Here is an 11610-nt window from a genome sequence, read left to right on the forward strand (position 1 = left end):
CATTAGATGAAAAAGTCATGCCTGCACATAGACTGCTCATCTGGTCCAAAATATTTTGGCATAATGTAGATCAAGCTGGGAACAAAACACCTAACTTTAAGGACAGGAGTCAGTATTTTTTTTTTTTTGACAATAATCTCTTAGCCAAATGAGTTGTCAGTAGGCATCTGCCATCTGCAGCCAGTGGAGCTGTGTATTTTTTGTGCTGGTTGACCAATAGTGGTAAAAGAGGCACAAGGTCCTGTGTTGTCTGAGAATACAAGGCTGTTAGACTGTTCAACACATCCACGTGCTCTTGTTATGACAAGAACTGGTGTGTCTGTGTATGTGCGGAGCTGCGTAGGTCAAAGCCAAGACAGAGCCAGCGAACGCATACTTAGCAAAACATCCTTTCAGTATTTACACAAGGGGGGAAAAAAAACGAATGTCGGGTATTATTTAAGATAATAAAAGGTGCGGTGCTGCCACTCTGTCCTGTCTGGACGCTAGATGTTGAAACACGCAAGATGAAGGGAAAAATAGTTGTTGTTTTTTTTTGACCCTCAAAAAGTTCTGCCATGTCAATGATCCTAGTTCACCACACTTCGTCGCCTTATACCACCATGGTTGCAGGGCAGACCACCCACCCAAATCTAAGACTCGGCTCTGTTGTTTTTGAACCTCTTTTAATTCAACATTATTGGTTTGAGTAAAGACGTCTGGCGATCTTGGAGTCTAGCATATGGAATAGTGTATGATTTCCAAAGATTATATATACTATAAATCAGATACGTCTAAACTCACCTATTATAACAAAGGTTGCTCATTCATATATTCTTAAAAAAAGCAGAATCCTAGTGGATAGTATCTTTTGGATATTATAGTATTGCCACTCATTTTTCTTTAATTGCACTGCATACCAAAAGATTAGCTCCTTAGTAGGATTAGTTTCCTTATTTTGGTCTTCATCGTCACATCTTGTTGGTGATCTCCCTTGATGTAAATAAAATACTATCTTTTGAAATGTTTTTTTGTGATAGAATTATGATGCCGTCTGGATAGTGTTTATAATCAAGGGCATGATCTCTTTAACGAAACGGTTTTATTTCAGCGGTGTGACAGGGATGATCATTACAGGAACACCTGATTTCTACATACATACTACTCATTTAAAGCCATGGGTTCCATAAAGCTTCAGTATTTATCTGAAAGCACTGCTTTGAGATAAATGATGCAGCTCAAACTGCTTTTGAGCTTCATCAAGAGAAAAATGTTGCACTTAGGTTTCTTTGGATTGCTAGATGCTTGACTTGGTGGGCAGGTGGAGTAGGCTACAATCAGTACAGCACAGTACTGCAGATCGCCTGTTGATTCTCAGTGTACTGAGTACTAGCATCACTTTCACATTATATAAAGTCACTGGATTCAAGGTTGAAATGGAAAATGTTGCCTAATGAAACTTTACATTGTTTTGATGACACACAGCTGGTCTTCATGGGGTCTGCACAACTATCCTCTGATGTAAACTGATCTGATGATAAATGATGAAATGCAGTACTTTTCAGATTGACACATAGGTTGTGTGGATACTTGAATAGCAGGTTCATCTTGCTATTGCTGTAAAGAGGTTTTCAAACAACTGTAAAACATTATTTTTTGTCTGAAATAAATATTTATTATGTGTTTCAAATACAAACAGACTCATTTTTTTTCTGTCAGATTAGAAACATTAAAAATACAATACAGATAATTCAGGTGTCACATACATTTTTGGAGTGAAGTCAGTGTGAGAAGTGTGTGCAGTGTGTGCAGTTGTGAAAGTTTGATTTTCCTAACTATAGGTGCCAGGTGGGTGGGGTCTACTACATGATAAAACAAAGAGTTCCAGAAAGTTCAGACATTCACAGCAAAGTATTTAGACAATAAAGCAAAAAAACAAGCTCTCCAAAATTGTTAACATTAAAGGGAAGGTGATTGGCAAGTCACAAAAACAACTCTGTGATATATTGGCTAGTTCTGTACACAGGAAGGCTGAACATACAGTATAACTACAGACACCTCACACCTACTACACTCAGAGTTTGAGCTGCTCCCATCTGACTGTCAATTCAGGGCCCCAAGGGCCAGCTGGAACATATACAAGACATCTTTTATTCCCTATGCCATACAGGCATCGAACAAAGAATGACTGCATCAGGGAACACACGTTATTATTATATAAGATCTGCTCTCTGATATTATTTATACCTATCTGCTGCTACCTGCCCATTTGCACTATTGTATGTTGTATATATTTTATGTTTTAACTGTGTGTTGTGCTATGTGTAGTGTCAGCACTTTCACTGTACTTTGGTAGAAGCCAAAGAAACATTTTTCCACTGAGGTCGATGATAAAGTCAATCTAATCTAAAAGTAAATTTTTCTCTGACATCAACTCAAGCTGTCCACAGCTGCTGTTTTCTGTAAGGCAGTACTGTAAGTGTACATGCATATTTCAAGCCTTCAGATAGTGTGTCTTTGATAGTCAAAACATGAGATGGGTGGATTATCACTTAAAGCTTTCTGTGAAGTTCGGAAACAGTGAGCAAATATACAGCATATTTATTACCCGCAGTGAGAATGTTTTTGAGAATGTTTTCTTTACTTCCTTTACTAAAATGTGATTGCTGGTACATGATATGTTTAATGCTTGCTGATGTACAAAAAGACACATCCAGCCACTGAGAGATATAGAACATTTGACATTTGAGTAGAAAAACTGGGCTACACCAATAATTAGTTTGAATGATGCCTTGGAGTTAATATCGGCCAATCATGTCTTGCACCTTTGATATCAAACAATGTCATGTTTCAGTATGCAAATTATAAGATCCATACATATTAGATATTAGTGGATATTACTATTGGACTCTTACATAATAATATTCCAGATATAATATCAAAAACTCATGTTGGTCACTCTGTTTAGTAATCATCTTAAAGGTGTATTTTACCTACTAAAATGTGTACTTTTAACAGACTGTAGTGGAGAGGTATACTGTATTTTGGTCTGTGTTTGTATGTCTGTATTAATGTATCTGTTATTTAAAGGACAATTGCAGTGCTTTTCAACCTGGGTCTTATTCTCATAATTGTTTTCAATATGAGTCATGCAACTTTGCACTTGCCACCTCATTGACGTTTTGGGAAACACAGACTCCAGCAAAACAAAGTATATTGGTGTGAGCAGAGTAAACTTCAGTTCTACGTAAGTCCTTTCAAACGCTCGTCTTTAGGTCCAACCCAGAGTCCAAACAGAAAACAGCCCTCTGGATTAGCTATTGTTGCTAACAGCATAGGATTCTACGTCTTGGCCAGCTAAACAAACTAACTGCCTATTCATCTCTAGTAAAAGCATTTTTTACGACTCATGTATACAATGATTCAACTCAAACATAGGTATCATTTTTTAAAAATGTTATGAAAGGCTTTGATTGCTTTAGGCGTTATAAACACTGTTGCTTATTATATGTTGGGATACCAGTTTGATCCAGCTGGGTGCCATTCTTCCTCTTTCCTCTAATTTGATTTAGCTCTTTGTCTGTGTACTCTGATTCAAATAATTATGTTTGCCAATCAGAATGAAAAATTGTCCTCCCAACCCTCCACTGGATAACCAAGTTACACTTGTTTTTTTCTTCAATTTTTCTTTCTTTTATCTACGCAACCACAGTGATTGTGTATTGCGCTCTGAGCACCAAAACACAGGTGACCTGTACTTGTGCATAAAACAGAACAAAACAACAAAACAGAAAAAATATTCTTGTTGTATACATGGTGACAGATAAAATACGTTGAAAAATACTGCAATTTTCCTTTGTCAGCTCAGCACGTCAGAGCCCCAATTTGCCGGGCATCTCTATGTCCCAGGCAGTGAGTTTTTGGCACAGAAGAGGCAGGAAGAATGTCATAATGATACAAGGTGCTATTAAAAAGATGAGAGTGGTGAGTGGGGGGTCGTGGACCTGTCCACAGAGCAAAAAGTATTTCTCATGGATCCCCAAGAAGACCTCATCTACCAGAAATCTGTGACCCTTACACCAAGTCTTGTTTGCCGAGTTATCCACACAAAGCTTCAGTTCGTTGTAGTCGCTACAGAGGAAAAGAGCAAGGCAGAAGGCAAAGTTAATCGATCCTGTTTACTAAACCTGCAGAAAGTAGTATTAACCAAATGTGTACATCATTCCTGACTCAAGCAGAACAAACATTTAACATAAATCTGCACTTTAACTGCATTCATTGAGAAAATGGATGGAAAACAATGTCTTGAAGGAAAAAATAAATAAAAACAGAAAAAAACATGCATGGTAAGTAAAGCACTGTATTATGATTTGAAGTCAATTGGCAAAAAAAAATTTAAAAAAATGCAGAAATGGTCCTTTAAAGACCCACGAGGCAACTGTGCATTTGGCAACACTGGAAGACGCAACTGAAACATGTAAACTCAGTACTTCTAAGATAATGCAAAGTGACATCTGCCAAAAACATCTGACTTAAGTGACTCCAAGCTTTTTTATAAATAGAGAAATCACCACTGATGTTTAGGAGGCAGCTTACATTTCACTGTTTTGATTTGGGGAAGCGACCATAGCCTCACTAAACCAGCATAAATCTCACAGGCAGTTGTCACTACAAGATTTTTAGTGCGGAAAACATCCACAGAGAGTCAATTGAGCCTGACAGCTGGAAGCCTGATCAACAAGATGGGCTCCTTGTGATGATGGATACTCCACCCTAACACACCATCTGAGCTCTGTGGGAGCTCAACCCCAAACCATGTTAAAATATGGATTATTACAGACATAATTAAAGAGGGAGTCTACAGTAGGTACCATGAGCTAAAGTCTCCACAAACAACTGCTGTCTGGAATATGAACCCAGGAGCAACAGTCTAGCACTTTTTTCATTAAAAGATGACTAATTAGATGAAACTTTGACCAAATGTAGCCAGGAAATGGGAAAGGATCTGACTTTCCCATGACTAAAGGTCATATATCTTTGCTGAAAAGGCTATAAAGTGTGTAATGTGCCACTTTATCCAGCCTTCTTGTGTTTTCACTCACTGGGCTCTAAAGTGTTGAGCTCAGGGTCAGCTTCAGGCCACACATGCATGCCAAGGCTCAGATAGCAAGTAATAACACAGACTCATGGGTGGCATTGTGCATATGCATTTAAATTGATACGTGTCTGCTAATCACATACAACTCAGTATTCAGGTGTTGTATCTTCATGTCGACCACTTGTACAATGTGCTCTTTCATATCTAATTAAGAACAGAAACCTACATTTTCTACAAGACGACAAAAAGAAACTAAAATTCACCGTTTTACAGTCGGCCACGGGCATCTGTCGTGATAGCTACTCGTCTCCATGGTGTTGTTGAAGTCTGACAGGCAGATGTGAACATCGCTATCAAATGTGTTTTTGTCACATGGTGGGACAATAAATTTCACAGACAGCCCTAGAAAATAAACACTTAGCGTGAGTGAGAGTAACACTCCAAAATTTAACAAACAATTCAAGCCAAACACTTCAATCACAGACACACATAGCAAATATTTTACCAATGAACAAATGAATCCTTAAAAAAAATGACAAAGCTCAAAATCACCTCCATTTAACGATATATCAGTGTTAAATATTTTTGTGGTTATTACAACAAAGACAAAGTATAATGTGCTATGCAGCTTTGGAATTTGGAAGAGAAAGGAGAAAGTTCTTTAAAGCCAGACTGCAGAGGCGGTGTGGTCTAGTAGAGTAAAGATCCCTTACTGACTGAATGAGACTACGTCTGCAGTATGTGGCTACATCTGAACACATGTCTGAAAATGTCCACACTAGCATTCTCAATGGAAGAAAGTATAGGCTTGCCTATTATCGTTTCTCTTTTACTATGATTTGGAAATTACGAGAAATTGGACTTGAAATGTTCAGAATCTGTGTGACTATCATATTTACCTCAGTTAGACTGTTTGTTTAACTTACATAATGGGTTAACATACCATCAACTACCTCTCCAAACTTGTATGTTAACTACACTCCTACCCCAGACTCTTTGTACATCTTTTAATTGGTGTGTAATCACTGAACTTCTGCTAGAAAGCTGTGTAGGTGAAGATTCTGGCTTACCTGTCTGGATGAAGATAAGTGTCAGCAAGTATGCAGTCAACACCATCTATTGACATAAACAATCATATTCTAAATTAACGAATGGTCTTTGAAAGTGAAGATAAACTTTGTGTTACACTGTTATAAACACTGTATAACTTATCATCAATGTGTCACAGGTACTGCATCTTAAATGATTAACTTTTTTACACAAGCAAATATCTTACAGCATTCACCGCACTAATGAAGATAAGATAAATGCGAGTGGTTTTACATGCAAATAACCAAAACAAGTTCTCTGCTTCTTCTGAAGAACTAAACTTACTTCTCTAAAATGTTTGTTGTCTCAGTTTGTGGTATCTGACATGTCCAGATGCACAGTCACACTTTGCCCAGCTGGTCAAACCAATTTTCTTCACTTCCTCCTCCACACTTGAGTGATAATGCAAGACAGTACATGGATTTAAACGTATAACCAAACCACAACAGCAAGGCATGATCTCTTTACTAAGAATTTCATCCTACAGAGGTGATACACAAGTTAATATTTCCTAAGTAGCATTTTTAACTATTTAAATTCAGGTACAATTAGCACACAGTTTGAAAAGAAGAAACTATAAGCTCCGTTATGACAGACATGACAGCCATCTGCTTCCTGGACATTTCCCACAGATTAATCAATTTATCTCGTGGGAGGCATACGCTGAAAACAGATGTTACCAGGGAATGTAGCAAGAGGAGGCTTTTTAAAAAATGTACACATGTAATCTCTGTGATTATATGTAAGAAATATTCTATAAATGTACTGACGTTAGCAAGTTTTGTTCACACGGAAGTCCAAATATTAAATATCTGATTAAAAATAATGAAAACAGATACATTTAAAATGCTTAATAAATGAAACAAAAGGAGCAGTTATTGATTTTCACAAATTTAACAGTTATGTGAAGCATGTAGAAATATAAAAAATAAAATGCTCAATAAGCTCATACTGTACCTCAGCTTGTATGTGGTTATTTAAAGTAGTATTTTCCCTTCCCTGTAGATCCCTGGTAAAAGCTTTGAGTAAAACCTGTGCTGACGCTTCAAATTGTTTGCCAGCCAACTAACAGATGCACAACTGGTCACAAATAGGCTCTGTGGTGATCTGGTCCAGTTTCTTATCTGTGCAACTCAGAGCTAATTGGATTGCGCAACAGCAATGGACAGCCTGCTTCCTTTCCCAGACTGAGCCTGGCTGTTCCCATGCTACCCAAACCAGTTCCACGCACACAGTCCCCCAGAGACACTTGAACCAAGCGGCCTCAATGTCAACAAGCCAGAATGATTGTATCTCACAAATAAATCTGAGTCAGTTTTTATATTTTCTGATGAATCCTATTCCTGTTCGGGGTCAGAGGGATCAGTGGGCGGACTGTGTTCTGCTTTCCCAGCATGCACTTTGAAAAAAGCAGGAAAATACTATAAAGAGATGGTTGGTCAGTTATTGCACTGCTAACAGACGATCAAACAGAGAGAGAAACATTCACACGTAGAGGCAGGTTATGGTTTCCTGCTCACCTGACCTTTATGTCTGTGGACTGTGAGGGAAAACCAGCTGGAGGAAACAGACAGAAACTTCATGCTCAGCACTTTCACGTCTGACGTCTATCAGCCTATCTGCAGTGAAACTCCCCCGGACTGGGGATGTTCCTGATGGTCACTGACCAGGCCTCACACAAACACTTTTTCACTACTTCAGAATTTCCATTGTTGTATCAATAGCATCAGGCTGTCAAAGGCGCTAGAAAAAATCTTTGAGTGAATATGACCTCAATACATGATGCAGAAACCTGTGGGCGATATGCTGCTCTGTAATTCGCTGCTGGAAGGTTTTCAAAACCTCACCTGAGACTCTGTCCTTCTTTCAGTTTGTGGATTTGGGCGATACAAGTCAAGAGTTTCATGACAGAGTGATGCTCACAGTGGTGCTCAAATCTATCTTCAAATCATCTCAAAAACTTCTATTTGTATTATTTTTCATTCAACTCCTGAACTTATAACTAGATCTTTCACTGTAACATCAGGGCTCGCCTGAGAGGCTGCAGCTCATTTGTCTGTGTGTCTCTATTCTGCTCAGGCTGCTGCTGACAGGATTTTCATAATTAAATGATGCCTGACAGTCACAAACAGATCAGTTGGACAAGCTGCGGCTAATTTACCTTATAAATAATGTCCATGTCTTAATGACACATATGCAATAATAACTCTGCTCTTGAACCACTCTTGGAAAAGGGGCTAGATGGCATTAAATAGTAAATATTTCTCCCACTAATTTCAAAGATTAATGTTTGGATTGATTACAGAACATTCTTATTAACTAAGCTCAACTGTTACTGACATTTTGGTTCTTATTAAAAAAGGACCAGATGTCTTAATTTGCTTCTGGGAGGAATTTTCACCAACAGTAATAAAGTTGTTTAATTAAACAGCATGTCCAAGCAATAGTCACAATTAGTTAACAACAGCTAACAATGCATAATACATCCTGAAGTTAAGTCACCAGATCATCAGGTCGAGTGGCCCCCATATCCTGCTCTTTCACTCTGTATAATAATAGCACACTTTTTTTTGCAGAAAACACACAAACCTGACAACTCTGCAGAGATCTTATCGTTAACATTATGTGGAGTTAAAGCAGCTAGATTGTTTGAGATTAGTAAAATATTGGTAGGGACAATCCAGCAACACCTTGATATTGGGACATGTTCCTAAAGTCCATACCTAAATCTACGCCCATGATTGGGAGTTTCCACATCTGCCAAATGACACAAAAATAATCTTTATCTTTGAGTCAATATGGCCTTGTGACCTAAAGAGGTGTTAATTGATTTGTTTTGGCCTCTTGAAGGCAGCAGAACAAGCTGTAAACACCTTTAAAAGTTGTCACGGCAAACTTAACACTTAGCACTCATTTGGAGTGCCTTATGTTTCTGCCCTCATGATGAATGTAAATCCAATATTCACTCTCTTTTAGCTCTGTTTTGGTCTCCACCAAGTCCTACGGGAAGTATCTGGATCTTCAGCGGCTAAATGCTCCACTGTGTTCGCCAGCTAGTTGCGAACTGTTTCTGTTTCATGCAGGTATCATAAAGTTTGTTTTTGGAAATAGTTGTTTCCCCCTAAAACAGCTGCCTACTGCAGCTGGAAACAAGGTTAATGAGACTGAACCAAACAGTAAAGATGTAGGCTGTAACACAGAAACAATGAGCCAAAAGGTGCTACAACGCTCTGCAGAGCTGAGTGGCATTTCTTCTAAATAAAAATATTGATTAGTGCATTTTTAAGTACAACCTCAATCTTCTCATTGAAAGAATCAACACATTTTTTTCATTTTTTTCTTTCTATAAACAAAATAAGTTATACAAGTCAAATCATCTGCTATGATTGTAGCACCACAGAGTGTATCCAGGTAGTCACATAGATGATGGTGGTAAAATAATCACTGGATACAAATTCAGTCCCCTTGCTCTGCTTGTACAGCCACTGTTTCAGAGGATTAAGGATAAACAGAGTCATTGATCTTGCTGCAGAACTGTTTGGTGTTCTCTCCCTTCTGTTTTATGCTATCTCTCTAGAGTAATTACATGATAATCTGCTTCCATGAATCTGCTGTTGAGCCTGCTTCCACAAGCTCCCAAAGAACACTGCAGACAGTTTTTCTTTTACATGGATAAAAGATTTGTGTCAAATATATTCTAAAGAACAAACAATCTCCTGTATGGAGAATACATAGGCTACAGTGTGCTTTTGTTGAGTCAGATGAGTTTCTTATTTCAAAATGATAAATATATTTAAACATATTTAGCATCCCATTCATTTCAATAGGTTTTTTTTCACTGTTCTTTAAGGTTGTGCAAACACACATACAAACACAAAGCCTTTATATATTTTAACTGCTTTTCATCCAAACAAAAATTACAGTAAGAACAGTAGGACATGCAAGTCTTTTGTGCTAAACCTGCTATTTTATTGACAATTATTCCAAGGTTTTTTTTTTTTTTTTTTTAAAATCCTGTAACCTTGAAAGTCTCTTGTTAAGTGTTGGATATCAGAATCCTCCCAAATATATAGGCCTCTTTTTCATTCCTCTCCCTTGTATACCCATGACTGAGGAAAATGACTGAGTGTGGAAAATTTGACCACCTTTCTGTGGTATTACATTTGTCTTGACTAAATGACTCTTTGAAAGATGAATCTTTCAGGAGTCCAGTTAAAATATCTCTCAGCACTGTACTATCAGCTTGTTCCGCTTAAGTGTAAAATTAAACGTTCCAACATTGTTCAGCTATTGCCCATTCATTTGGAGTTGCTGAGCAACGCATACCCACAATATAATCATAATGCATTTGTGAGCAGAGAAATGTTGAAGAGTGGTCATAAGAAAACATTTCCATTTCCCTAAATTGAAGGCATAATAGTGCAAGTGAAAGAGCAAACAGAGTACACAGCAGATAGGTTTGGTAAATGCTCTGAGCCTGTGAAAGGGAACACACATGCTGTTTGGACAGTGTCTCTCATATACTGTAATGGAAAATGTTTCCTCAGGTAGGAACAAGAGATGAATGAGGAGTCCATGTGCTGTAAACTTGATATTTGTCTTAGAAAGGAGAGGAAAAACAACATAAATCATTGTCTAGAAAATACACTTCACCCTGCTTCCAAACAGTCGTTACATGTTGTACATGAGGAGATGTGACATTTCATACGATTATATACCATATGGATAGGATATGATCACCCAGACAGTAGGGTGGACAAGAAAATAGAGAAATATATGATAAAATGATGTATCAAAGACACCATTTTTATTTAGAATTAAACTTCATAAATTGTAGAAAGTATTATATGGGTTTACAGGAGCATTTATATCTGCATCACTGGCCAGTTTAATGACTCTGTAGCTTGCACATTAGTGATGTCCAACAAACACCAGTGTGTTATGGGGGGAAAAAAAGCTGAACTCATGTTTTGAAATAATTTGTGACCCTGATCATATTGAGCCTAAATTGATAATGAGATGTAATTTGTTTTGCTTCATTCATGAGTTGATTTCATCTATTTGAGTCGATGAATAAATCAAACAAGTGGGCAACAATTCAGGTCTGGAACCGAGCTACAACTCACCTGCATTCGCTCCACAATAACCACTCATTTAGTTGCAGTCAAGTGCATGGATGCTCTAAAGTTAGTTGTAAATTTAGGGGAGGAAATTTTGCAATCACAAGGAAAGATTGGTGATGGATGAAATGTATATTATTGAAGCTGATCAACGACTGATTTTGTCGCTACACCATCAGATCTGTGCCCAGCTTGGACCAGTCCAGTGGAGAGAGAAGCAGAGCCAGAGCCAAGTCACTTAAAAATGCACTATGTAATCTATGTGAAATCCAGAAGGATGTGCAACATTATTGACTGGTTCCAGTCACACCACTCTCTCTAATT

The 11610-nt window shown here is 37.8% G+C and overlaps 1 long non-coding RNA gene across 1 annotated transcript; it reads right to left on the reverse strand.

The window, feature by feature from the left end:
- Positions 1-3913: 3913 nt before the first annotated feature.
- Positions 3914-7389, reverse strand: LOC122992060. Its single transcript, XR_006405981.1, has 5 exons — positions 7124-7389; positions 6452-6558; positions 6148-6193; positions 5341-5479; positions 3914-4110 (listed from the first exon to the last, which is right to left on the reverse strand). It is a non-coding gene; the product is annotated as an uncharacterized LOC122992060 (long non-coding RNA).
- Positions 7390-11610: the final 4221 nt, after the last annotated feature.

This window comes from Thunnus albacares, chromosome 11 (genome assembly GCF_914725855.1).
Source record: "Thunnus albacares chromosome 11, fThuAlb1.1, whole genome shotgun sequence".
Taxonomy (NCBI): Eukaryota; Metazoa; Chordata; class Actinopteri; order Scombriformes; family Scombridae; genus Thunnus; species Thunnus albacares.